Raw genomic sequence first — 27,634 nt, forward strand, 5'->3', positions numbered from 1 at the left:
TTTGTAATGGGGGAAAGAGAAGGAGGGAAAAAAAACTGGCCAAAGAGCTTTGTGCTTAAGCCTGCAGGTAAATATTAGGCTTGAAGATGAAAAGCTGCATTTTGGAAAAGTGTTATTGATTGGAATTTTCTCTGCAAGTACCATTTTAGGACATATCTATAGGATTTATTCCATACAATAGAGGCTTGCAGTCACCGTGTCAGGATCTGCCTTGCCTGGGCATCAGACTTCAATTAGATAATGACCATGGCAGGGAGTGAATAGCCAGAGAGTCATTCATCTTCCTCTGTACATGACACAGTGTAACGGGTGCTGCTGACGATCCGTGCACATTGAATTAGGTCATTGCTGAGTTTGTCGGCCTTTGAGAGAGTCTGTGCATTTACATGGGATGATTTCACCAGCCCCTTTCTCTTCCCTCTCCTTCTTTGCAAACAGCATCTATTGTTCCGGAGCCCATATTGTAGTGGGGATCTGACGGATTATAAGCACGGGACACCACCACTGGCCATAATCAGCTCATTAGCATTCTCCTCACGTGGGCCAGTGTGAGTACAATTTTCAGTGGCCTAATGTGACAGGTAATCATAAATTAGTATTTGCTTTAAAGCAACAGCAGAGTACACAGCCTGCATGCTTAAGGAGAATGACTCAGTAAGTAGTACAGCTCTGTAATGAAGTGGGAGCTCATTAAACAGATGCTGTCTACTTCACCGAGCTGCACCAGCAGCAAACAAACCAAATGGAAATGTTTCAGCAGAACACTGCAGTCAACCAGGACAAGTTCAGGTTCATTAGCTGTGGCACCATCTACAGGAATTAGTCACAGTAATAATTAAATAGCTGCTTGCTAATTTATCATTTTACATTTGCTGCTACATTTGCATAATATGCCCCCCCCAACACACACACACACACACACACACACACACACAGGCATACATAGATCTCTGGTTACATTAAAATGCCCTCATCTGCATGTAGAGACTGAAAACTGTGTGACTTAAAAAAAAAAGACATTAGAAATGGGCCCTATTTGGCAGTTGGTTGGTGATAACCCTGTTGTTTGCTTCAGATATTTAAGCTTGGTTTCTATTATAATATTGGTGTCATGTCACTTTAACGGGCTGCACTTAAGAGGCCATCCTGGGAGGCGTGAAAGATCCCACCTTGTCTTTAAGTGACTAGGTGGTGGACTGGGTTGAAGTAGGAACTCAACAGCCTATGTTGCTAAATTAACCTGCTGTTCAAAAGAGCTTGGCATGCAACTGTGTAATTTCACTGTCCAAAAATAACAAAGCCATGGAGTGAGACTTAATGCCATGCAGAGATCAGGAAGAGTTGCTCTGTAGGTTCCCTGGGCCTGTATTGAGGTGATCTGTCCTCATTGATAAACAAAGTCATATGGTCTCTTTTATGTAAAGCTGATGGAGATGGCAGGTACCACATTTCACTAGTTTCAGAAGGATTTAGGTTTTTAGAGGGGACTACTAAAAACCATAGTTACCAGCACTAAAATGTCCAAATTGCCACAGGATTCAGAGGGTGGGGGGTTGGGGAGATTGTTGGGGGATTGGGATGGGGCAGGTGGAGCCAAATTACAACCAGAGAGAGAGAGAGAGAGAGATGCCGTTCCTTGTATATTGTGGCTGTGTTTGGGTTGGTTGATGAGGTGGTGATAAATTATTCAGTGGAACAACACAGAACAAGGACCATTTTTCAGGGTTTTAATTAATTATCCCTCATTGTTATTGATATGAGGTCCTTTTATAATGTAAAATAAATCACTGAATGCTGTCTTTGTGTTCTTAATTCCCTTCTCTCTCAGGAAACTCTGGTTTCACTAGCAGCCTAGGACTTGTGTTTTGGGAAGCAAGAGTGATCCTGAAAAGCTAGGGATCCCTGGGCCCTGAGAGAGAGAAACCAAGAGTGAGGCAGACACCAAAAGCAGATTTTACTTTTGGTTTATGTCTGGTCAGAATTTGATGGTGTGACAAAACATAGGCTTTTTTTTCCCCTCCTCATCTTTGTTGTGACCGTTGGGAAACCCCATCTTGTTAGCAGTGTAAACAGCTTAGGTGTTCTGAGACTTTAAAATCTTCGTGAGTATATGTGGGTAAAATCTACCTTTCTGGCATGCTGTGAGAGAGGGTGAAGACATTCAGAGAACATTCATGGCCAATTAAAAGTTGGAGATGTGTAAGCGGAGGAGAGAGGAGAAGCACATTATGTTTATGACAGAACAAACAGGCAGTGCAAACTGCCATTCAGTGTGTTGGCAAGGGCCATTAGAGCTTTCTCAGGAAATCAAAACATACGCCTCATTGTAAAGAGTCTCAGAATATGCATATTGCCTCTGTTCTGTCAGTAAGTTTAGGGTCTTAGAACATGAATTTTTAAAAATGTTAAAAAATTCATAGTGTGGTCATTCAAATGTTTTATCTGTTCAGCAGCATCTTTTCCTTTCAGGAATCATCCCTCCTTTGTAGAGAGAGGCTAAAAAACACATGGTCTCGTATCCCAAGCCCCAGACCTGCTTCTTGGGCTGGTCCCCGGAGGATTCTGTTCCCTGGCCACAGTGATTGGCTCAGGCTGGTCCCAAGACCTCACAAGCCAATCAGAATGTTTCCTAAAAATGTTTCTGGAGTTTTGGAAAGACTTCATTTCTTTGGGGGCTGCTACTTAAAAGCTTTTGAGCTGCAACGGGCTATCCTTAAGCTCATGTGGAAAGGGCTTGTCTAAAAATGAATCCAATGTGGAGAAAAGCCACAAGACAAAGAAAGAAGAATGAGCCAATATTTTTCCTTCTTGTTTAAGCCACTTTGTGACTGTTTGCTAGAACATGTCCTTGGAATAGTCCTGAATAACACACTTATGCACACCTTCATTTTATGAAGCAACCTTGACGCACTGTTGGTAGGAACTCATAGTTACTAACCTGTAGCCAAATTCCTTTGTCTCTTGTGCCCAAATCGGCATATTTTAGATGAGTTTTGTGGTCTGAGTGAGTCCTTGTAAGTACTTTAGTGACCGTTTAGAACGGTAAATAGTGTTATTTTATATTACAGTCATAGTAATCAGTAAAAATATCCCTAATAATACTAACCAAAGATGTAGTATTTGAAGAAGTGTATTTTGGGGGGTCATTTTCAGAAAACCAGATCTTTCCCGTCCTTAGTTCAGACTCATCTTCCACATCTCCCAACTGGCTTCTGTCCTTTCCCTACCATCTTTCTCTCCTTAACGTCGCGGCGTGACTCTCAGGGATCTTCGGCAGGAAGGCTTCCTCATCTCCACAGCCTTGGGGAGCCAGTCCACCTATTGTGTGATTTATTATTTCCCGCTGAGTTCTTCGCCTACTTGCTTTACACTTTCCTCCCTGTGTTTGGCTCACATCGGTTCCTTCTGCCACCAGCTTTTTGTGGGTGGTGATTACATTTGTTTTTCTCTGCCACACTGTATCCTCACAGCTATCTACAGAGTATGTAGAACCATCAGGAGATAGATCTGTATATCTATATCTGTATTCTCTATTGATCCATCAGTCTATCTATCATGAATAGCTGTGGTGTCATAAGAGATGTATTTGGTCTTTGTCCTTGGTTCCTGGCACAGACATCTTAAAACTCAGGGAATTTCCTCAATGATAAGGGTCCTTTTATTATTCAGCCTTTTTTGATGATATCTGAGTTTATGTTAATGAGGTGACTTAGGATGGGGGGCCCTTATATAGTCTCAGGATGAAGCTGATCACCCAAAAGTCTAAGTGATTAGAGGGTTGACATTTTCAGCCCCACTCAACCACCTCAGGAAGGGAGCGGGTCCTGAAAATTAAGCTCTGTAAGAACATTTGAGCAGTGACATTTTACGAACTTGCAGATTGATGAATATATCCACGTTCTGGGAGGGTGGTGCACCCCAACTCTGCAGAGACAGAAGCTCCTGTGCTCAGGACATTTCCAGACCTTATCTTGGGTACCCTTTCATCTGGCTGTTTATTCGTATGCTTTATACTACACTGTTACACATAAATAAAATGTCTTCCTGAGTTCTGTGAGCTGTTCTGATAAATTCCTGAACCTGAGGAGGGGGTCCTGGGGACCTCCAATTTAGAGCCAGTTAGTCAGAAGGTGACTTGGGACTTGTGACTAGTATCTGAAGTGAGAACGGTCTTATGCGACTTAATCCTTAACCTGTAGGATCTGTGCTGACTCTGAGTAGTATCAGAATTGAATTCAGTTCCTGACGTCCCAGTTGCTGTCAGAGTATTGGAGTACTGGTTGATGTTGGAGAAGATATCCCCCATATGCCTGATACATAGGATTTCTATATTAAAATCAATAAGCTACAATCGATGTTTTCTTCAACAAGTTTTTACATTTCTCAGAGTGATTCAACTATGGTTAATAACTGCACTCTGATAATTTTTATCTTATGAATGCCAAAGCTTGGTTAATAGGCACCTTGGGAGGTAATTGATGAGCAGAGTCTGTGATATTTAGTAATAGTTGCTGTATGATAGATCAAGTATTGTCTCAGGAGCAAGAAGGCTTGAAGAATGCTACTAACTCAGCCTGGGGCTGGATGAATATTCTAGGAAGCAGAATTGACATTGATCTGGGTGTTTTATTACTGGATTTTTAAAAAGGCCTCTTTAAAAAATTCACCTTTGCTTCCTAAGAAAATACATAAGGTGACCTGAATTAAAGCTAAAGAATAACTTACTTGGACTGTTTGGTTGAAAGATAGGCAAGGGGTTTGGAAGGCCTGAAACGTGTTTAAGCTTAGGTTTAGTTCAGGTAGTGCTGTAATTCTCAGTTGCCCATTCATAAAATTAGGATTAATGTTGCCTTGCCATCACTTCCTATAACTTCATGGACGTGAGAAAAATACATTGGCCTGTAGCAATAATTTTAACTTCAAATCAAAGATAATCAGTGACTGAATGTTTTATTCTTCATGTGTCTGTCTCTTCTACCACATGGTGACTATGCACTTGAAGAAGAGAAATGACAGTTCTATCTAGATTCTGAAAATGTGAGGAGCGTAAAATTCTTCCCCTACCTTACTTGGAAATGTTGTTTCTGAAGACACTCTAGTGATTGTCAAACTGAATCAACACCTTGGTTAAGTCCCTTATCCTGCGCTATTTCAGGACTCTAATCCTAAAATGGGCTAGGACTATATTAGGGGGAATTTGCATGCAGTGTATGTCATGCTGGGAGTAGTGAGTTAGCATTAAAAAATAAAGAATTCAACTGAATGATGATTGACTACAAAGCACAGCACCACTTGTACTGAAGAGAATCAAATATTATTTTATCTTAAAGGCCAACTCTGCCAAGTTTCCTTAGCGCTAATTTAGGGCCCATCTGAGAGAATATGAGAAAGCACTAGAGCCGTGGTCATGATTAATATCTTGAACAGTTGTACATGACTGGAAGGATGGAAATATCTTTATCATTCTTGGTCTGGTTGTGCGTTTTCATTTTTAATCATCTCCAAATGTTTCTTTTTTTTTACAAAAAAACTACATTTATTGGTCTCATAAAAAGTATATAATATGGTGACAACCACCACTTTTGACAGATCTAAATTTTCTAAACAGCCAATGGCTGACATTTCATCTACAGGTTGTGAATTCATTCATCATTGCCAAATAGAAATCAGCAAATTGAAGGAAGACAGAGCATCTTTAACTGGTCAATTAATTTAACTGAACTAGGACCACCACTGAATTTTCTTTTGTCGTGGGGGGAAAAAGGTTTCCATTGAAGAATTTGTATGAGTCCTTTATAAATGTTTTCAGTCCAGGAATTTTGGAAGAAGACAACTAGACTTGACATCATTAAATTATTAAATGGTCAAGTAATTTACAGTTCTAAAGTTACTTCCTACTAGAAACCTAATTCTACTTTTATGAAATAAATCATTCAGGGAAGAGTCTGCACACATAGTGTGTGGGTTCATGTCTAGCAGTGGATTTTAAAACAGGAACAAACTCGTGTACAAGATAAGCCATTATTGACTAGTTTCTTATCTGCAGTATGTTATTTTCTTGATGCTTCCACACAGCAAATATCTTTACCTGCAGTTTCCCTAACACCTAATATATATTTTGTAGGTGCAAAATTTGCATAGTAACTTGGTGATTTTATTCTCTATTTTTTCCATATATTACATTTGTTTAAGTGCTTTGAAAAGTTTGTAGTGATTACTTGGATGTGATCAGTTTTATATTAATCAAGTATACCTATACAAGCAGTCTGAATTCCTGATTCTCTTAATTACATTCATTGTAGATTATTAAATTGCCTCAATTGATCATTTTACTTTGACTGGTCAATTGATCATTTTTATGTTGAAAAATAAGTAGGACAGTCAATTAATTTGATCATTTTTATGTTGAAAAATAAGTAGGACAACCAATTCTATTTGATACCTACCCTTTGGTAAATTATTAGAATAAAATAACCAGTAATAAATTAGAAAATATTAAGATGATTCTGTTTATTGAAGTCACATATTTGTCTTTGCTTTAGAAAAAAAAATCTCACTTGTTCAGGGTTGATACTTCACTCTGTTTAAAAGATAGATAGATAGATGCTGGTGACTGAGTTTTTGAACTAGCCAGCAGCATTGAACTTGTTGCTTTGATATCATATCACTGCTTCCTCTGTTTACTTTTAGGGTGACTTATATGTGAATATATTCCAGAGGAAAGCCAATGTCTCTGTTTCTTTGGCCAAGTGTTGTAATGTCATTTCTTATTCCTAAAAAAGCTGTGAATTACCTGATGTCCAAGAAGCAGATGGAACTTTTGGTCTTAGGATGTCATCTAAAAGACCCTAGCCAATCAATTTTGTGCTGCCCAATTTATCTGCCTTCAAAGGGTGAAGGACTGAGTTGAAGCTTTTGAGATTGGAATCTCTGGTTCTAGGGAAACTTGAGTATTTCGACCCTGAGGTCTCTACTGCTAAGCCAATCCTCTAGCATCTGACAGTTCATATTTGTTGAATTCTATAACCTTGATCCTGGTCCTGTTCCCCTGTGAAATGTGTCATCATTTTTGTTAGCTCCTAAAAGGCACAGCATGTGCGGCAAAATATATCTGCTTCTTAGTAGCAGTCAAGCCACAGGAATTCTGAAACTTGTGTGACTGAAATAGCATCTGCAAGGAGCTGAATGTGTCCATGTTAATAGCTTTCGCATGGCAAGTCTGTCTAACCTCACAGTACAAGCCTTTTGGAATGGTTCTTGGCTATTTTTATATATGTAGATGACTTTTCCAATACACTGGTCTTTCAGTTCCTTAACTTCCTTTCTTGCAATTATCTTGATTACTACCCTAATTCACTTCAAAGGGGGATACTTGTGAACTTGTCCTTATCAATATCTACCACTTGTCCATATTCATAATTTGAAGTCCCTCCCTTCCTGACCTCAACCTACTATCTTTCACCTTGACTCCCTCTGGTTCCATGATAAAAAAAAATGTTTTCTGAAGCTCCCCAGGACCTATTTTCCAGCGTTCCTGCCGCCTTTTCATAATCCCTTACTTGGCCTCTTTTGTCTTATTTGCATCCACACTCGTTTAGGATCTAGGTTCCACCTTATAATCATCCTTTGCATACACTCTCAACCCCCTTCAGCTTCTCACTTTGCATAATCACCTGTCCAATTCCACCTAACCCAAGCCTGTACTTACTCAGGTAAATGTGCCTGGGGGGGAAAACAAACAACTATGCTTTCTGTTGTCACTTTATTTATGTGTTTTTTGTCTTTTTAGTGCCTACAGAGGCTCCCAGGCTAGGGGAGGAATTGGAGCTGTAGCTGCTGGCCTGCACCACAGCCGCAGCAATGCTGGATCCTTAATCCCCTCAGTGAGGCCAGGGATCAACCCATGTCCTCATGGATGCTAGTTGGGTTGGTTAACTGCTGAGCCACGACAAGAACTCCCCCTGTTGTCCTTTGAAATTCATGCCTCTCAAGTTGTTTCTGAGTGCTCTTTGGCAGTCCTACATTTCATTCTTCTACTGCATGGACAACTGCTTTATACCTTTTGTTCTTGTCTTTTATTTGCAGGGGAGGTGGGGGGGCATACCCACAGCATATGGAGGCTCCCAGGCTATGGGTCCAATTGGAACTGTAGCTTCTGGCCACAGCCATGCCAGATCTGAGCAGCATCTGCGACCTACACCACAGCTCACAGCAATGCCAGATCCCTAACCCACTGAGCGAGGCTAGGGATCAAACCCACAACTTCATGGTTACTGGTTGGATTTGTTTCCTCTATGCCATGATGGGAACTCCTATACCTTTTATTCTTAAAGCTCCAACTCCCATTCCCCTATTATCACTATCATCTGTCAACTCTGTTTTCTATTTATCTGAGAAAACAGAAGCAGTGTATTTCTTTTCTTTTCTTCGTCTTTTTAGTGTGGCACTGTGGCATATGGAGGTTAGGGGTCAAATCGGAGCTGTAGCCAATGGCCTACACCATAACCACAGCAATGGCAGATCTGAGCCGTGTCTGAGACCTACACCGCAGCTCACAGCAACACCAGATCCTTAACCCACTGAGCAGGGCCAGGGATCAAACATATATCCTCATGGATACTAGTTGGATTTGTTAAACCCTGAGCCATGATGGGAACTCCCTCTCCTTCTATTTTAAATGATATTCTTGCTGTGTAGAGTATTCTAGGCTGCAATTTTTTCCTTTTTAGAACTTTGAATATATCTTACCACCCTCTTCCGGCCTGTAGTGTTTCTGTAGAGAAATGAGCTAATAGCTTTATGGGGGTTCCCTTATAATTAACTTTTTTTCTGTTGTTCTGTTGCTGCCTTTAGAATCCTCTCTTTATCTTTAATATTTGCCATTTTTATTATAATATGTCTTGGTGTGTGCCTCTTTGGGTTCAGCTTGGTTGGGGCCCTCTGTGTTTCCTGTATCTCGATATCAGTTTCATTTAGATTTGGGAAGTTTTCAGACATGGTTTCTTCAAATATATTTTCTATCCCCTTTTATTTTTCTTCACCTTCTGGAATCCCTATTCGTAGATTGGTCCGCTTTCTATTATCCCATAGAACTATATATTCTTTCGGGTTTTTTTCACTTGGTTTTCTGTCTGCTGTCCTGATTGGGTGATTTCCATTATTCCATCTTCCAAGTCACAGATTCATTCCTCTGCATTGTTCATTCTGCTCTTCAATGCCTTTCACTCAGCTTGTGTCCCTGCAAATGAATTTTCTCATGTTTCTTGGCTCCTCCTTATATTTTCTAGTTCCTTTCTAAAGTAATCTCTGTTACTGTTCATATCTGCTCTTAATTCCTGCAATATTTGCTCTTAATTCCTGCAGTATTTTCACTGTTTCCTTTTTGAACTCAATGTGTGTTAGACTGCAGAGGTCTGTTTCATTATTTGCTCCTTCAGGTGAATTCTCCTGTTCTTATGACTGGGAATGGTTCCTGAGTTTCTTCATTTTGCTTATACTTATCTTATTCTGTGAGCTTAGTGAAAACAACCACTTGTTTTGTAGTCTTGGAGGGCTATTTATATGTGTAAGCACCCTGGATATTTTGTTAGGGCTTACTTTTTATTTTTAGGGTGCTGCACATGTTTCCAGGGAGATGGGGGCAGTGAGCAGGGCTAGTAGTCAGTGCCTGGTTACTGGGCCCTTGACAATGTCAAGGACCTGTGGGAAGGTGGTGCAGGGTGTTTCTAGTTGCAGGGCCCTGGGAAGTGACAGTGATCAGGCATGTGTAGGCAGCGGCCAGAGCATTTGGCAGTTGCAGCAGCAGGGCAGGTGTGTTCCCAGGGGAGTGAGAGCAACAGTAGATGGGTGCTCCGTTGCAGTGCCCTCTTCTTTGCCAACCTCTGAGGTGAGTGGCACTGCAGGTGGTGCCTAGTCACAGACCCCTAGTGGTGATGGGCCACGCCCCCCTCTGTTCTCTGATGTAACTGCTGTAGTTTGTTCCAGCCTCCAGTAGATGATGAAAAGAGGTGCCACATCACTTTTATTCCCTTGCTACCTTTAGCCCACACAAGAGGTGCCTCTTTGCCCACAGCCTGATCAAGTGTTGCCTCACCACCCATAGCCTTTGCCAGAGGCACCCTGCCCTCTGAGAATCCATGTGTGCACAGGGAAAGATATTCCTATGATGGTTCACCCCCTCCTCCTCTTGCCCTCCCCAACAATGGCATCTTGTTTCTCCTGCAGGCCCAGACCTCCTGCTTTCCCTTGGCTCTGGCGTTCTGCTCCCCAGCCCGTGGAGCACCAGTTCCTAGCCCCTTGGGCTATATCCACACAGCTAACATTAGTCCTCTCCCCAGACCTGACCTCTAAGTTCTGAGTCTCTGCCCAGCCAGTGCCTGAGCATCTCAGTCTTTGGTGTCTGGGGGCCATGGTACAGATGGTCTGTGCAGCTCTCGCTCTGCTTTGGCCTCCTCAGTCCAGTTGCTGTGCTTTCCTTCACGATTTTGAGGTCCCTCTACCTCAGCTGATCTCTCCATCAGTTAGGTGGCTTCCAAGGTGTGGGTTCCTTTCCTCTTTAATAGTTCCCTCTCAGGAGTACTGGTCCTGTCCTGATTCCTTTTCTCCCTCTTTCTCTCTTTTTTTCTTTTGTTCTACCCAGTTATGTGGAGGGTTTCTTGCCATTTTTTGAGGTTTAAGTTCTGCCAGCATTCAGTAAATGTTCTTTGTGAATAATTCTACATGCAGATTTTTTTTTATGTGCTTGTGGGAGAAGTTCTGCGCCATGTCTTACTCCTCTGCCATCTTAATTCTTCTTCTGATTTCATTTTTTTTTTTTTTTGGCCATGCCCAAGGCATGTAAAAATACCTAGGCCAGGGATCAAACCCATGCCACATCAGTGTCCAGAGCTGCTGCAGTGACAACACTGGATCCTGTGTGTTGTGCCACAAGGCAACTCCCTGTACAGTTTTAGACTAATAGAATAATTGAGTAGATAGTACATTAAAGTTCCATACACCCAACCCCAACCTTCTTATCCATACAGTTTCCCTCTTTATTAATGTTTTATCTTAATGTAGTATATTTGTTATACTTAATGAACAAGTACATTACTATTAATTATAGTCCATAGGTTATATTAACAGTCCCATTAGTATAATTATACAAGTTTTGACAAATGCATAATAACATGGATCCACTATCATGGTTTCACATACAAACAGTTTCACTATCTTAAAAATCCCGTGTGCTCTATAATCATCCCTCCTAAAAACCAGTGATGTTTTTACCTCCTCCATGGCTTTGCCTTTTACAGAATGTCTTGTAATTAGAATCATAGAACATTTTTAGGTTGGCCTCTTCACTTAGTGATATGCATTTAAGCCATGACTTTTCATGGCTTGATAGCTGATTTCTTTAAAAAGTAAATAACATTCCTTTGTGTAGATATACCACAGTTTATCCATTTATCTATTGAAGGATATCTTGATTGCTTCTGGTTTTTGACAATTATGAATAAAGCTGGTGAAAACATCTGTGTGCAAATTTTTTGTAGATGTTAGTTTTTCACCTCAACTGGGCAAGTATCTTGGAACTTGACTGCTGGATCAAATGATACAACAACTGTTTAGCTTTCTAAGAAACTGGTGAACTGCAATCCCAGAGTCTACCATTTTGCATGCCAACTAGCAGAAATGAGTGTATCATTGCTCTGTGACTTTGGCAGCATTTTGTACTATTAGTTTAAAAGATTTTAGCCATTATAATACATATGTGATGGCACCGCCTTACTTTAATTTTCAAGTATCTAATGACATAAGATGAAAAACCATCTTTTTAGGATTATTTGCCATCTGTACATCTTCTTTAGTGAGACATCTGTTTAGATATTTTATTTTTAAAATTGAGTAGCTTGTTTTATTTTTGTTGAGTTTTAAGAACTCTTCATGTATCTTGTATATTAGCCCTTTGTCAGATATATGGTGTACAAATATTTTCTCCTAGTTTGTGCCTTGTCTCTTGATTCTCTTTAAAGTTGTATTTTGCAGAAGTTTTGACTTTAATGAAGTTCACCGAAATCAAGGTCACCTAGATTTTCTCCTGTGTTATACTCTAGAACTTTTACAGTTTTACATTTTACATTTAGGGCTATGATTCAGTTAACTTTTGTGAAAGATGTTTCTAGATTGGCTTTTTTTTTTTTTTTTTTGCATATGGATATCCAATTGTTCTAGTATCATTTGTTGAAAAGACTGTTCTCCCAGTGAATTGCATTTGCTTCTTTGTCGTGGATTAGTTTACTCTACTTGTATGTGTTTGTTTCTGGGATATTTTGTTCTATTAATTGATCTATTATTTCAGTGGAAATAATGTGAATCCATTAAGCTGATTCCAGCTTACATTCAATGCTGTATTTATAGCTTTATAGTAAAATGAGTTGGGTAGCATCAGTCCACTGACTTTTGTTCTTTTTCTTTAACTGAGCCTTTTTCCCTTTTCATATAAACTTTAAAATCATTTCCTTGATATCCAGCAAGATAACTTACTGGGATTGGTAATAGGGTTACATGAAATCAGTAGATTAATTTAGCAAGGATTTACATCTTAACAATATTGAACCTTTCTACATGTCAACATGGAATATCTCTTCATTTAATTAGTTCTTCTTTGATGACCTTCATCAGAGTTTTATAATTTTCCTTATGTAGATTCTGTATATATTTTGTTAGATTTGTACCTGATGGTTTCATTTTCTGATGCTAATGTAAATGATATTATTTTAATGTCAAATTCTGATTGTTCACTGTTGTATGTATATATATAGTACTTTGATAGATTAGCCTTATATCTTGCAATTTTTCTGTAACTATTTATTAGTTCCAGGAGGTGTTTTTGTGCTATTGTTGATTCTTTAGAATTTCCTATACAGTACGTCAAGTTACCTGTGAATAAAGACAGTTTTATTTCTTCCCTCTCAATCCATGTATCTTTTATTCCTTTTTCTTATCTTATTGCATTAGCTATGACTTTCAGTATGATAAATGGGAGATGTGAGAAGGGGCATCCATGCTTTTTTCCCAAACTTAGGGGAAAAAGTATATAGTTTGTCCTCATTAAATGTGACATTAACTGTGGGATTCTTTTCTTTGTGTGTGTAGATATCCTTTAGATCAATCTGAAGAAGTTCCCCTCTATTCCTAGCTTTTGGAGAGTTTTTATCATGAGTGGTGGCTTTTGCCAAATGCCTTTTCTGCATCTATTTGCATGATCATAGGACTTTTCTTTTTTAGCTTATTGTTGTGATGAATTACATTAACTGACTTTTTAATGTTGTACAAGCCTTTTACATTGTTGCATATTTTGGTAACTTTAAAAATCTTCTACATGTTGGTGTCTCACAAACTGACATCTCCAATCTAGGCTTATTCCTTTTCTGTCAATCATCTAACATTTCCTAAACTCTAGAGCATTGTTAACAAAAAATGCACCCCCTGTAGTCTTTCTCATCTCAGTAATTATAAACTCAATTCTTCCGTTACCTCTTCTAGAAAGAACTACAATTCCTGGCTCTTCTACAGTGTAACCCAGACTAAAGTTACCAGTGTTGCTTTGCTTTTGCAGCATGTTTCCAGGATGGAATTGGCACTCCGGGGGAGGACAGATACATAAAAAAGGCAGAGGCAGATGGCATGCCTGGACTCCAAGGCTATTCTACCCAGTCATGAACAATCAACAAAAGAGGAACTGTGTGGAGACAGAAGGATTGTGGTATTAGAGTCCCTGAGGGAGCATAAAGTTCAAAATTAGAAGTTTCTACCAGAGAGCCAAGATTGTTTTATTATGTGAATCCATTAAGCTGATTCCAGCAGGAATTTTCTGCATGAGATCTCAAGTGAAGGTAGCCTATGGCAAGAAAATTATAATTAGGGAGACCATATGTCTCCTGGGATGGTCTCACTTTATACCTGTTGTAGGTCAGTTATTTATTTTCAGTGTCTCATTTCATTTAAAAATTCATTTTAAAACTTATTTCATTTTCATTCAGTGTCTTAATTCAGTGTCCCACTTTGGGTAATACATTATTTGGTTACTTGCTTATTACCCAGGGGACATTAGAAATTTGGATGGCTTCTGGAAATGTAAAATCTATATGGAAGATTTATAGGGAAGGTCCAAACCATCTTTCCTGTTCACATCAGGTCCTGTATTAGTAGCTTGGAGGAAGCATTGGAACCAGGTTGTATTTAAATTTCTGGGTAAGAAATCTCGGGGTTATTTCAGGGGCTTATAGAGATACTGTCACTAGGGAAACAAAAAAAAAATGACATAGAATCAATTAGGGACATGTACAGTATGGGAATGTTTCTGAATCTGAGAATTCAGCCTATTACAGAGAGCTGACTCTGAGGGAGGGTAGCCAGGAAGAGCCTCTGGAAGGAAGTCTAGTCTTCAGGTTAAGAACCTGTTGGATGAGAAATTAAAGGGAAGGGACAAGGAGCAAGAATTGCTGATGATACTAGTTAATGCATCTCTACTGACTTTTGTGGCCTCTGTGACACAGAAATAGCATCTTTTCTGACACAGAATTAGCAGCTTGGAAGGCATGAGGACCTCTGGAATTTGAGAGAAAGAAACCTATGGTTTTTGTTCATTAAGTCGTATTTGCAATGGGATCATATACCCAATTTTCAAACTTGAGTTTTTAGTGCTGGAGTGGTTTTAGGAGTATGCATATTGTATACACATGTGTTATATACATATAATATATACATAGTACCATGAAAATATATACATATATATATACATACAGTACAAATTACAAACATACAGCATACACAGTTACAATACAGAAAGAAAATACAAATTTCAGTGTATTATTACATATACTGATGGAGTGTCCTCTTAAAATTGTTTGATAAAACCTCTTCTGAAATATCTTTTTATTAATAAATGCCACATGGAATAAGATAGCACTGAGTGGCTATTTGTGAAAGAAATTGTTCAAATTATTATTTAAATGATAATTTAAATAATAATTTTATTACTTAATATTAGAATTTATTATTATTGATTGAGGACAGGAAACTTGTTGAGAAACTTGTAGAATTAAAAAAAATGGTAGTGGTTCAGGAAGGACATGGTCCTTGCCCTGCCCTCCACTCCTGTCCATTAAAAAGGAGATCTGGGTCGATAATGGCTGAGAGATGAGAACTCGACAACACCTGGAAAATGGGATTCAGTGGCTTCCTAACTTCTCACGGGGGTGATATGCTTCTGCCTATCATTCTGGGTGATAGGAATGTTCTTCCCCCAAATCCTTCCTCCCAGGGCTTCAGGGTTAGTGTTGGTAGGATCCAGGGCATGTGTCTGGGATAAGAACTACCTGTCAGTATCATAAAAGTAGGAGGGAGTCTTTACGAATAGGGAATGATCTCAGAATTTAGTGTGGACCAGCAGAAGTACCCTTATAGAAAGTAAACATATAATTGATTATCTGAGGCAGAAAGAAGCAGGTAGTGATAGACAGCTTATAGTCTGGAAACAAGGGAAGCTAAAAAGAGGTGCTCTACTAAGCAAGATGAGTGAGCACAAGTTTGTTCTCACATATTTAACCAGGGGTCGTTAGAAATGTCCCCTAGAGGCTGGAGCTGGCACTGGCTGGTGAGAGTTGATTATATAAGCACATCTCTTCCCAGCTCCTTCTTCAGTGTGATCAATACATAGCTTGAAATCAGTCATGGAAGACATAAATCACAGCTTGCTTAAGAAAAAAATCTTCCAGAGAACTAGATGTTAGCTCTTCACCAGCACACCACCAGGTCCTAGACTCATTGGAAGTAGAAGTCAAAAGTTCACATGTTGAATTGTGTCTTATTTTATACTGAGCTCTTACAAATCTGTCAACTTGCTTTGTTGACAGAGAGACTGGTATGACCTTATTCCAGAGTGACTGAAGCAGGTCTGTCTCATTAGACTACCAAGGAACAGTATTTGATTCTGAGTCTGAATCAGGCATTTCTGCCCAGGGTATGTGCTCAAACTCCAGAATAACCCTGTCATGAACTTAGTGCCATGGGCATTTTTTCTTTTTCTTTTTCTTTCTCTTTTTTTTTTTTTTCTACTTCAGAACTGCCAGATTGTTTATCTAGGGGTGATAAGGTTGGACAAAAACAGTGGTGTTGCCCTTCCTGAATTTCACTGCATGACAGGGAGTCTGTGGTTGGTAGCCTTCCATCAGTCTCTTAGGAGATTATTTCTGAATTCCAGAAGTGTTCAGAGAAACTCAAATCCCTAAAAATTTGGGTAAAAAATGCAACACATTTTGCCAGAACCTCAAATCCAAGTATGTACCGCTTCTGCACACAGTTTTAAGCCGTGCTTTTGATGATGCTGTTTAAATATTGAAAAAAAGTCATTGCTTCTTGTAAAAGAAAGACTCACATGGACAAGAACAGAGGGTTTAACTTTCTTAAAGTAAGTCTTTAGAACCCAGAATAATTGTTTTATGTTCAAACAATGAGAAATCATATGTGTTTAACTATAAAGAAGAAAATAGCACCCTTTATGTATGAGAGGTAAAATCAGTTGTTGAAAACGTACGTATCTGAATTGACATGGAGACAATTGACCCGTGGTATTTGGCAGCATCTAGCTGACTGGAGGCTTATGAAGTGGAGGTCATATATTTTGGAAGAAGAAACACAAAGTGCCTAGTTTATGTATGGACCCCAAATAATTTGATAGTGAATCATTAAGGAGGTACCTGATATAAATTGCTTTTAAATTTAGTCGTCAGAATACAATAATTGTTATTGGAAGCTCCTGGAGCTCTGGAATTTGTCCTCGATTTTACTAACATGTGTACTCAGAGTGGCCTGAAAGTAATCACGGGTCTCTGAGATTTCTTACTCCGAGAAGCCTGCAGTGCCAGAGAAGGGGGTGACATCAAAGTTAGCAGCTGTCAGTGGTCCCATTAAGCCATGTGCAATTCTTCCATACTCAGAAGTGGCTGAGGGACTGCGTGTAGAAGCAAAGCACTCTTTTAAGAGCCTGCATGCTTTCTTTATATCCAGTCATTTATCGTCCTCGTTTCATTTTTTAAAATGTTTTAAGACACTTAAAAAATATACACTACCTTTAAAATAGGCAAGATTTAATGAGATAATGAGGGTAATGAATATTAATGAGCCAGAGTTCATGTATGTGCCTGCATGTTCATGAGAGATGGAACACACACGAGCGCTAAGTTTTCAGGTAGCCAGTACTAAAGGCAGCACCTGGTGGACTCCACATCTTCCAATGTCTATAAAAGTAAAACAAACCAATTGCTCAGAAAAAGCAATGCTCTTCCTGCTACTGAGAAAGATTTCTCCTCTGGGTCCCCTTAAAGAAGACACTTTGCAAAATACCAAGCAGGATCCTCAGTAGCATCTTGAAAAAAAAAAGTTGCTGTGAGGTTTTTGTAGGGCTCTCAGTATTTCCTGGTGTGAGCTGATGAGATTACACCAAAATGTAATTGAGGAAACAAATATACCTGGGCAAAGCCACTATGATGGAAGCAGGCCCAGAGATTTCTGATAATAAAGCTTAACGCAGGAGCAGATTTCAGATTATTAGCATGGATAGACTGAATATCCTTTAGATGATTCTCCGTAAACAATAGACCACATGAAATTTTGATCAATATGTAAGATAGTAAATTCAACATTATCCTCTTTGTCAAGTGTCTGGATTATAGAGATTTTAAATGCAGTATTGTGTCTAATTTTGTCTTACCAATAGCCCTTGGAGTTTTATTTTAGTATGTTCATTTTATAGAAGAGTAAACTGAAATGCAAATAAGTTTGATAATTTGCTCAAGGTTGCTTAACTAATAAGAACAGCAAATGACATTGAATTCAGGTCATTTTACTCCAATGTACCTTTTTTTTTTAATGTTTGCGTCAGTTTTTCCCCCTCTTTGGCCACGCGCACAGTATGTAGAAGTTCCAGGGCCAGGGATCAAACTGGTGCTGCAGCAGGAACCAGAGCCACAGTAATGACAATATCCTATCCTTAACCCACTGAGCCACCAGGGAACTCCCATTTGATAATTTTGATCAAGGATAATTTTTTTAAAGTTTTATTGATGTATAGTGGACACAATTTGTGATAATTTTTGCTCTACTACAGAGTGATTCAGTTATACATATACACATATCCATTCTTTTTCAGATTCTTTTCCCATCTAGATTATCACAAAATATTGGGTAGAATTCCTTGTTCTGTACAGCAGGTCCCTATTGGCCAGTTATTCCTTATACTACAGTGTGCATATGCCAGTCCTAAACCCCCAATCTATCCTTCGCTGCCACCTATCATCTTTGGTAACTATAAATTACCAAACATCATCCACTCCTCTGTCCAATGTCCATTTCTTGACATATGAACCTTATGCTCCTGCTTCTCCAGTATTTGGTAATTGAGGAAAAAAGGGCCCTGGAAGCATTGTAGTTGGGGCCATGAAAGCCTCCTCACTCTTGTCTTCTCTAGTCCTAGTACTGGACCAGCTCTGTCTCTAAAAAGGCACATCTGGCAAAGTCTAGGGTTTCTGACACTCCTCTCCTTGGAGATATACTATGTCTTCTATATTTCTGTTATATAACCATTATTATAAGATGATATACACCTAGATATGTGAAAACTGAACATCTTGAAACTTGCTCAGGATGACCTCTGAAGAACTGAGAGGGAAGGGGAAACTGGTAAATAAATAGTAACATTTGGAAAACCTGGACTCTGGGGAGCTTTTCCAAGATGATGTCACTATGACCACCGTGAAGGTGATGTCTTTTCTTCAGGATATTCTACAGCATTTCAAAGGCTGATGTGCTTCAGTGAGAAACCATGAGGGGCTCCTAACTGTATTGGACACATGGCCTTTACAGAGGATCCTACAGGACCTCTGGTGTGCATGGTTCATTTGGGAAATGTTAGCCTATGAGAGTGGTTCTCCTTTGGCGATACCTGGGGATTATTTAAACCTACTTATTCCTGAGCCCCAACTAGGGCAAGCAAATCTTCATCTTGATGGTGGGAAGAACATTGCTATTTTTTTTTAATGGCCCACACTTGTGGCACATGGAACTTCCCAGGCCAGGGACTGAATCCAGACCACAACTGGATCTTTAACCCCCATTGAACTTACATCTCCATAGTGACCTAAGCCACTGAAGTCAGATTCTTAACCTACTGGGCAAGAGTGGGAATTCCAGCATTGGTATTTAACTCTGCGCGGGATTCTAATGCATAGCCAACATTGAGAACCATCTTGGGAGATTAGTCTTCAGTAATTCAGACATGTTTAGCCCTGGCTCCTAAAGACCTTTTGCTTTTCTAACAAGAGTGACCAGGGAGAAAGTTAAGGTCAGTATCTTTATCAACATAACTCCTCTCAAACCCTACTTAATTTTCTTTTTAGCTACCATAGCCTTTTGCTTTCCCCTAGCTCAAGGCTCCAAAGCTTAGTCTATACAACCTGTCTTGCAAAACTCCAAGGTCAAGAGAACTCTGGCTTTTGTCCATTACTTTCCTAAACTCACTATTGATTAGATTAGCAAATAATAATGACCCTGTCTGGGTCAAGGCCAAATATTTATAATGCTAGGTGTTATAAATCTCAGAATTATGTTGCAACATTTTAACTTTCATTGGTACTGTTTATATCAATTCCTTCCTTTCCTCATAACCTCCTTTAACTCTTGCCCCCGACCTGGACACAAATGCAGTAACCTTTTATAAATTTTTAAAGTATTTGCAGATGATCAACATATGTATTTATCTCTTAAAAATTTTATTGAAGTATAGTTGATTTACAATGTTGTGTTAATTTCTGCTCTATAGCAAAGTGATTGTTATATTTATACTTTTCCCTATTCTTTTGTGTATTTTAAAAAATTCTTGGGAGTTTCCGTCATGGCTCAGTGGTTAATGAATCCGACTAGGAACCATGAGGTTGTGGGTTCAATCCCTGGCCTTGCTCAGTTGGTTAAGGATCCGGCATTGCCATGAGCTGTGGTGTAGGTTGCAGATGCGGCTCGGATCCCATGTTGCTGTGGCTGTGGCATAGGCCAGTAGCTATAGCTCCTATTGGACCCCTAACCTGGGAACCTCTATATGCCGTGGGAGCAGCCCCAGAATGGCAAAAAGACCAAAAAAAAAAAAAAATTCTATGGTGCTGTTAATCAATTTTATTTATTCATTTATTTACATGAAAATACATCCAAAATGTTTTAAAGTTGGAAAATATTAGGTATAGTAAATCTATAAAAACTCTGCATACATGTAACATACACATATATAACATACTGTGTATGTAAGGATACACAGTACAGAGCTGTTACTCTTTTCTTTATTAAAGCAATAGGGAATATATTTTTAATTTTAAGGTTGCTCTTCATTCTATAATGAAATCATTTGCCTTGCCATTCTGGGTATGTACGGATCGTCAGTGCTTGTTTTGTTATCAATTTAATTTAGTTTTTATTTTGGAGTATACTTGATTTATAGTGTTGTGTTAGTTTCAGCAAAAGATTTATTTACACACATATATATATCCATTCTCTTTCAGATTCTTTTCTCATATAGGTTTTTATAGAATATTGAGTAGAGTTTCCTGGGCTATGCAGTAGGTCTTTGTTGATTGTTTTATACATAGTCGTGTGTATATGTTAAACCCAAACTTCTAACTTATCCTTTCCCTGTGCTTCGCCCCTTTGTTAGCCATAAGTCCATTTTCAAATTTTGTGACTCTGTTTGTTTTACGAATAAGTTCATTTGTATAATTTTTTAAAGATTCTACATATAAGTGATCTCATATATTTGTCTTTAACTAACTTCCCTTAGCATTACAATCTCAAGGCCTATCATGTTGCTGCAAATGGTATTATTTCAGTCTTTTTATGGCTGAGTAATATTCCACTGTATACATGTACCACGTCTTTCCATTCCTTTGTTAATGTACATTTAGGTTGCTTTCATGTCTTGGCTATTGTAAATAGTGCTGCAATGAACATTGGGGTGCATGTATCTTTTCTCCAGATACTCAGGAGTGCAATTGCTGGGTCATATGGTAGTTCTATTTTTAGATTTTTAGGGAAGCTCAATGCTGTTCTCCATAGTGGTTGTACCAATTTACATTCCCACCTATAGCATAGGAGAGTGCCCTTTTCTCTACATCCTCTCTCCAGCATTTGTTTGTTGAGTTTTTGATGGTGGCCATTCTGACTGGTGTGAGGAGTACTTCATTGTAGTTTTTTCTATTCCTTTTTTAAAATTAAAATATAGTTGATTTACAATGTTGTGCCAGTATCATAATTTGACTTGCATTTCTATGATAATTAGTGATATTCAGCATCTTTTCATGTGCTTTTTGGCCACTTGTATGTCATCTTCAGAGAAATGCCTATTTAGATCCTTGGCCCTTTTTTTTTTTTTTTTTAATTGGGTTCTTTTTTTTTTTTTTTTGATATTGAGCTGCGTGAATTGTGTATTTTGGAAATTAATCCCTTGTCGGTTACTTCATTTGCAAAGATTTTCTCACATTCTATGGGTTTTTTTCATTGTGTTTGTGATTTCCTTTGCTGTGCAAAACCTTTTAAGTTTATAGGTGCCATTTGTTTATTTTTATTTTCATTACTCTAGGAGGTGGATCAAAACATATATTGCTGTGATTTAAGTCAAAGAGTATTCTGCCTATATTTTCCTCTAAGAGTTTTATAGTACCCAGTCTTATATTTAGCTCTTTAATATATTTGAGTTTATTTTTGTGTATGATGTTAGAGTATGTTCTAATTTCATTCTTTTATATGTAGCACCACTTACTAAAGAGACTGTCTCTTCTCCATTGTGTATTTTTGCCTCCTTTGTCATAGATTAATTGACCATTGGTGCATGGGTTTATTTTTGGGCTTTCTATCCTGTTCTGTTAATCTATATGTCTGTCTTTGTGCCAGTACATACTGTTTTGATGACCTTAGCTTTGTAGTACAGTCTGAAGTCAGGGGGCCTGATTCCTCCAGGTATGTTTCTCTTTCTTAGGATTGCTTTGGCTATTAGTGGTCTTTTGTGTTTCTCTACATATTTTTAGGCTTTTTGTTCAAGTTCTATGAAAAATCCCATTGGTAATTTGATAGGGATTGCATTGAGTCTGTAGATTCCCTTGGGTAGTATAGTCATTTTGACAGTGTTCATTGTTCCAATCCATGAATGTGGTATATCTTTTCATCAGTGTTATCTTTGATTTCTTTCACCAGCATCTTACAGTTTTCAGAGCACAGGTCATTTGCCTCCTTAGATAGGTTTATTCCTAGTTATTTCATTCTTTTTTTTTATGGTAAATGAGATTATCACAGGATACAGAATATAGTTCCCTGAGCTAAACAATAGGTCCTTGATGTTTATCCATTCTCTCTCTCCCTTCCCCTCTCTCTCCATAGAAAGATAGATGGATGGATGGATGGATAGAATAGACAGACAGACAGACAGACAGATAGATAATTTGGGAATCTGCTAGTCCCAAACTCCAATTCTTCCCTCACTCATTCTCCTCCTCTTAACAACTGAAAGTCTGTTGTGTATTTCATGAATCTGTTCATTTCATAGATATGTTTATTTGTGTCATATTTTAGATTACACATACAAGTGATGACATATGCTCTTTGGCTTTCTCTTTTGACTTACTTCACTTAGTGTGATGATCTCTAGGTCCGTCTTGTTTCTGAAAATGGCATTGTTTCATTCTTTCTTAACTTTCAAAACTTTCTGAGTAGTTTTCCATTACACACACACACCCCTCCTCTCCTTTATCCATTCATCTGTCAATGGACATTTAGGTTGTTTCCATGTCTTGGTTGTTGTAAATAGTGCTGCTATGAGCATAGGGGTGCGTGTATCTTTTTGAATTATATTTATTTCTGGATGCATATATATTTATCATTAATTCAGGTTATATTATTTTACTTCTGATTAAAAATGTTCAGTGGCCCCTTTTTACTACCATATGGTTACCTACTCATGAGATGTTACTTTTCACTGAGACCCTCACAAAGTTGATTGAGCAAAAAATATATCCTTTTGTTTTCAAATGCTGCTAATGGTTATCTTTAATCAAAGTTTCAAGCATAAAGGCAGGATACAGTGGAAAACATGAATTTTTAATAAACCAGAACTATGGACTTGTCTGGAAGAACAACTTCATCAGATGATCTATTTTAAAGAAAATAAAAGGTTATAAAAACATCTCTAAATCCTTTCTACATATATTGTGATGTACATTCTGAACTTCAGGCTTTGAAACATTCACTATTAACAGTTTATGAACCCAGCATAAAGTCAACACAAAAATGTATGTCACTTGTATAGGGGGAGTACTTGGGCATAAAAAGACCCTAATAGGGAAATAGCATCATGTGTGTTATTAGGAATCTTTTTAGGAAGGTGAAGACTTTTCTGAAATATGATTGAAGAGAAGGGGAGTAAAGTCAATCTTGGTGTTAGATTTCATGTTACAAGAACCTTGAAAGACTTAGAGTTCTTGGCGTGTGTAATTATTTCAGCCACAGAGGTTCAGGTGATTTTGGTTTATAGTGTCTCAAAGAATCCTAGCATCAGAATAATGGAGAGAAACCACAAGAAAGCAGAAGGAACATGATAGGAAAAGAGCCATGAGTAACCTGGCTGAAAATAGAAACCCAGCATTCAGTGTGAGGGGGCTGGGAAGGGTAAATGTAAATCACAATCAGGTTGAGAAAGCTCTTACCATCTGAAGCTTTGAAAGGGAACTTAAACTGTAATGGCCAATTAAAGGACAGGACAGCAAGTTGTTGAAGAGTCAGTTGAAAGCAAATTGGACTTAACTGAAATAAGCCCACGTTACACAAAGTTCTTCTTGAAAATAATTAATGAACAGGCTGACAGGCAGAAATGACACATTAAAGGGAGTTTCATATTAAGTTAAAGGGATACTGAACATTTTCTCCTGGCCACTCCAGTTGGCTGGCAAATAGGAAGATGAGTCAGGGAGCTGGACATGGTATGGGGGATGGACAGTGTAGGAGGTGGACCATAGGACCGAGGAGGAGTTTCTAGCATATTATATGTAAAAGTTGGGGGGCTGGCCTTGCCATCTACATGAAATTGGTTGAATAGCATTGAGGGTTTTCTGTTCCAGGGGATTTTTAGGGGATTAAGTGTTCTCCAAAATTCATACCTTGCAATCCTAACCACCAGTGCCTCAGAATATGATCTTATGGGGAAACAAGGCTGTTGAGGGTTTGATTAGTTAAGATGAAGTCACAGTGAAGTAGGGGAGGCCCAATTCCATATGACTGGTGTCCTTATAGAAAGGGAAAGTTGGGGAGTTCTTTGTGGCTCAGTGGTAATGAATCCAACTAGTATCCATGAGGACAAGGGTTTGATTGCTGGCCTTACTCAGTGGGTTAAAGATCTGGCATTGCTGTAAGCTGTGGTGTAGGTTGCAGATGGGGAGCAGATCTGGCATTGCTGTGGCTGTGGTGTAGGCCAGTAGCTGTGGCTCTGATTCAGCCCCTCACCTGGGAACTTCCAAATGCTGCATGTGTGGCCCTAAAAAGACCAAAAAAAAAAAAAAAAATTGAACAGAGAAACATGCATCTAGGGAGACTGCCATGTGGAGGCTGGAATTGTGTTGCTACAAACTGAGGAGCTACCAGAAGCTGAGAGAAAGGCCTGGAACAGAACTTTGCCTCCAGACTTCCAGAGAAGCACAGCCCTGCTGACCTTGTGTGTGTGGATTTCTGGCCTCCAGAACAAGAAATGTGTATTGTTTAAGCCAGTTTGTGGTATTTGTTATGTCAAACCTTGGAAATGAAAGGATCTGATGGAATTTAACCCTTGAGCCTAACTCTGGTTTTTCTGTTTCTGAGTGGGTCCAGAAGAGAACAGGGTCCTGGAGCCAAGGCACATTGTTCAGGGAGCTTTGTGTGCAGCATGAACTGATTAGCAGGATGCTAGTTTAGGGCAGAGTTTCAGTAAGGCTATGTATGATGGGCATCAGCTACCTGGTATATGTGAAAGGCTCTTTTGTAGCAAAGCCTGGGACTAGAAGCAAAGGGTGGGTTTGGGGGGAAAGGAAACCCCACCATGCACTGGGCGCCTCAGAGATGCTGAATGAGCAGGGATGGTGAGAACTCTTGTCTGGAGATGAGGGAGTTTGAAATATCATGGATGGGGTTTTCGAGATTCTGAGGTATCTTATTATTAATTACTTTAATGAAAGTCTCAGAGGTTTAACAATTACTCATCAAAGCCAAGATAGGTGATGACAGTGAATGGACAGAGAAGGGAGGAAACTCAAAGATTTGTCACTCCCCCCGCCACCCCCTGCCCCTTGCTCCCCCTGTTTCTGCAAGTTTGGGGTGTGACTCCAGATTTACTTTTTGGCCCATTTCCCCCCTTAATATAGTTTCTCCTCTCATTTCCTCCACTTTCTGCCTGTGATAAAATTGAATCATGGGCTTTGCTTAAGGTCAGGGAAGCTCTGTTTCCTGCTGCTAGAGAATCTGGTTAATTACAAGTGTTTCATACTTTCTGCTATTCTGGAGAGAATCTTGGGATTTCCTTGTAAAATTAAATCTTTACATGGAAAACATGCTTTTTTATTATCATTTCATGGAAAACTTAGCACATAGCTAAGAGGCTAGAGAAGTAGTGTAAAGGAAAAGTACTAAATGATCACCAAATAAAGTCAGAATATGTTACTTCTTAGGGTAATTACACAGTGCCACATTTCAGCATGGCTGCAAAAATTTAAGCTTAACTGCAAAAGATAAAAAGCAAATGAGTGACTGGACAGTTAACTCTAGTATGAAACATGTGAGTCGAGTTTAGGAGTCTTGACAGATTGGAAGGTTACATGTATTGAAGATCAGGATAAAAGAAAAAAAATTAAATGGAACTCCTTCCCCAGAGACGGAAAAAAAATCAGTCAGCATGCTGAAGATGAAAGAAGTAAGAATAAAGAGCCATTGAAACTAAACAAGAAAAAAAGACCACGTATGCATCAAACTTAATATTGAATTTTTTAATGTAGTTGTCAGTTATGTTATTCCTATCATATGTATTTACCCTAAATTTGAAGAGATTATCAAGAAACTATGCATTTCCAGCATAAACTTCAGTAGCAGTTTTTTAATACCCACATGACAAGGCAAAACCTTAAGCAATGTGACCTTGTTTCTGCTAGGGTGTAGGTTAAAGAGAGGAGGTTAAAAGACTTCTGATTGCTTATGAATCACTATGAGGCCCAGTGGTAAAAGAGTTGCAGCTTCTCTTCTCTTCTTGCCAGCTAATTTTTGTTCTCCCTCCCATTTTATAGCCACAGGGTGTGGCTTTTGTTGAGAAAATAGGTCTAATGAGCACTAAACCACACAAACAGAAAGGCTGTGTTTCAGTGTTATCGACCAAAGTAGGTTTTCTTCTTCTTATCAGCAGCTTTTCCTTGAGAAGTGTATTAGTCTCTTTTATCCCCTGCTAACAAAATGGGGCTAATAATACGTATTTCATACGACTGTTGTAAAGATTAAATGAGATCTTAATAAATCACTTGTTACAGAGATCCACAAATGATGGTTATTATTGTTAACCTTTTAAGAATAATGTTAGGAGGCTGAAGAAGCCCAGTTATAAAACTTCAAAGGAATAAAAATTATAAAAGTGAACATCTGTTATGAAATCATCCCACTTTTCCTTTAAGTCTTTGGTCTTGGTTTTGGTCATAGAGCTTTGTGTACAGTTGTATTTCATTAAGGCAATGACAAAGTACTGAAGGAAAGAAAGCCAGAGAAGTTGTTCACATTTCTGGTTGCCTATCAGAACACCAAAGGCAGAGTGTCTCAACTGGGCACCACTGAGATTTTGGATTGGAAAATCTTTTGTTATCGGTGGTGGCTGTATGCATTGTAAGACTGTTAGCAGCATCTCTGGCTCTTCCTACTAGGTGCAAGTAGCATGTCCATTCTCAATTGTGACAATAAAAAATAGCTGCAGATATTGTGAAATGTCCCCCTTGGGGGACAAAATTACCTTCAGTTGAAAAATACTAAGAAAGAAATATGATTTAAACACTTTGGGACAGGAAATAGGCATTGGTATATTTAGTAACTCTCTAGATTGTTTCCATGTGGAGTCAGTCAAATTTAGAACAATTTGCCAGGGAATCTCTATTTCCTTTTATTATTTTATTTTTACTGTGATATAATTAACATTTAACATTATATTGCTTTCAGGTGTAAAACAATGATTCTCTAATCTCCATAATAAGTTTAGTTAATATCTCTCACCACACAGTTACAATTTTTTTCCTATTGTAAAAACTTTTAAGATTTATTAGCAACTTTCAAATATACAATTCAGTATTATAATCTATAGTCACCATGGTGTACATTACGTGCACAGGACTTATTTTTTTTAATAACTGGAAGTTTGTGCCTTTTGACCCGCTTTGCTGATTTCACTCACCTGCACACCCCACTTATAACAACCACTAATACATTCTCTGTGTATTGAATTCTATGAATGCATGGGTTTGGCTTTTTATTTTATTTTTTAGACTCCACATTTGAGTGAAGTTATCCAGCA

General features: G+C 38.6%; 1 protein-coding gene and 1 long non-coding RNA gene across 3 annotated transcripts in view; one reads left to right on the forward strand and one right to left on the reverse strand.

The window, feature by feature from the left end:
- Window positions 1-27,634, forward strand: part of LOC102165655 (uncharacterized) — a 79,687-nt gene that overhangs the window by 30,270 nt on the left and 21,783 nt on the right. The gene's annotated exons all lie outside the window — the stretch shown is intronic.
- Window positions 1-27,634, reverse strand: part of LOC110259460 (uncharacterized) — a 700,448-nt gene that overhangs the window by 4,545 nt on the left and 668,269 nt on the right. The window lies entirely within an intron of this gene.

Source organism: Sus scrofa, chromosome 2 (genome assembly GCF_054392235.1).
Source record: "Sus scrofa isolate SSC_HxYL_T2T_F1_AM1 chromosome 2, Sscrofa_HxYL_maternal_Yorkshire_Landrace_v2.0, whole genome shotgun sequence".
NCBI classification, from domain to species: Eukaryota; Metazoa; Chordata; class Mammalia; order Artiodactyla; family Suidae; genus Sus; species Sus scrofa.